Below are 1,991 nucleotides of genomic sequence, written 5' to 3' on the forward strand. Positions count from 1 at the left end.
CACCACAACTCTCAGTTTCCTGTACTTAGCCAATTTGGTATTCATGCTGCCACTGTCCCTTTTATTCCATCAGCTTTAACTTTGTTGGCAAGTTTATTATGTGGCACTTTGTCAAACACCTTTTGAAAGTCCATGTACACCACGTCAATCGCATTTCCCTCATCAACCCTCTCTGTTACCGCATCAGAAAACTCTCTCAAGTGGGTGAGAGAGTTATTCAACAATCTGTGAGCGCACCACATTCCTTAAACAATGTTCCGATATAATATTAAAAAAATACTCTCCAACAGAAAAACTTAGAGTGTAATCAAAAGTAACAGAAAAAGCGCACTTAATTCTGAAAATAATTATTGCCCCAAAACTGGATATTCAATCCTTGAAACACTGCCCTGATATAAACTCAGGTTCGCACACTGTGAAAGCTCAGTGACCCCGCCGTGATTCAAACATACAGCATTTTACTGCAAATGCAGATACACTGGCGTTCCGCCACTAGGTCCACAGTTTACAAGTGACACCGAATCCAGAGAAGGTAGATCGGTGCGGACCGCTGTCCGGGCTCTCGGGGTGCGAGAGGTGGATGCAGCAGCAGCCAGACTGCCTCATCAACAGCGCAGGTTCCCCGATCTCTAGTCCAGCGGAGAGCTGCTTGAGCCGTGCCTGGGAGCCGTTGAAAACAGTGGCTACAAGAGCAGCTCAGATGCTGGGTATTCTGTGGCGAGTGTCTTATCTCCTGACTCCCCGAAGCATTTCCACCACCTACAAGGCACAAGTCAGGTTTGTGATGGAATGCTGTCCAATTGCTTGGATGAGTGCAGCTCCAAAAGAACTCAAGAAGCTCGACACCATACAGGTCAAAGCAGCCCGCTTGATTAGCACCCCATTCACCACCTTAAACATTCACTCCCTTCACCAGCGGTGTATGGCGACTGCAGTGTGTACCATTTACAAGATGCTCTGCAGCTACTCTCCAAAGCTTCTTCAGCAGCACCTGCCAACCCCACGAACTCTACCACCTCGAAGAACAAGGGCAGCAGGTGCATAGGAACACCATCAACTCCAGGTTCCCCTCCAAGTCACACACCATTCTGAGTTGGAAATATGTGATCGTTCCTTCATCGTCGTTGGATCAAAATCCTGGAACTCCCTCTCGAGCAGCATTGTGGGAGTACCTTCATCACACGGACTGCAGCGGTGCAAGAAGGTGGCTCATCACCGCCTTGTCAAGCACAATCAGGGATGGGCAATAAATGCTGGCCTTGCCAGCGATGCCCACATTCCAGGAAGGTATAAAAAGAACAGCTATGCCGTGCATAATGCCACTTAATAAAGGGATTGTTGATGAAGTGCTTGACGTGATCAACGTTCCCTCCATTATCTTATTGTCATTTTGAACTTTGCAGCGAGCATTGATTCGGACAACAACAAAATTAGCACAATTTATGGCAGCGGTGGGTTTCGAACCCACGCCCCCGAAGAAACTGAAGCCTAAATCCAGCGCCTTAGACCGCTCGGCCACGCTACCACGCCAATGATGTCTTAGTTCTGATACTGGTGACTGATAATTGAAAGCTGGATCTCCTGTTGTTTTTGATTTGAGCCAAGGGCTTTGCAATGAGACACAAGGAAATAAAAGAGCTTTCGGAGGTATATTCATGGAGCAAGGTGGTTGAGAGATTAAGGCGGTGGGTCACTAATCATCTGTGCTCTACACGCATTGTTTCGAATTCTACGATTATTGCTTTTAAGACTAAATCTTTTTCCCCTTTTTTCAACACATCCAAGACTCCTGTTTCTAAGTCCTATCCTTGCCCAATTCGCAGTGGGGCTTTTGTTTTGCTGCCTCACTCTATTTGCTGAAATAAGCAAAGTCCTCATTTCCACCCAAACTATTTCTTGCACAGAGGTGTTGAAATTTTACGATATGAGCTACGTGAAGTATCAATCAAAGTGGGCAGTGACGTCCTGGTAAATGTAACATTTCTCTTCAG

At 46.4% G+C, this 1,991-nt stretch overlaps 1 non-coding gene across 1 annotated transcript; it reads right to left on the reverse strand.

The window, feature by feature from the left end:
- Positions 1 to 1,443: 1,443 nt before the first annotated feature.
- On the reverse strand, positions 1,444 to 1,525 carry trnal-uag (transfer RNA leucine (anticodon UAG)). Its single transcript has one exon. It is a non-coding gene; the product is annotated as a tRNA-Leu (tRNA).
- Between the last annotated feature and the right edge of the window lie 466 nt (positions 1,526 to 1,991).

This window comes from Somniosus microcephalus, unplaced genomic scaffold (genome assembly GCF_052327205.1).
Source record: "Somniosus microcephalus isolate GS21.2 unplaced genomic scaffold, FLI_Smic_1.0 unresolved_chr1, whole genome shotgun sequence".
In the NCBI taxonomy this organism is placed as follows: Eukaryota; Metazoa; Chordata; class Chondrichthyes; order Squaliformes; family Somniosidae; genus Somniosus; species Somniosus microcephalus.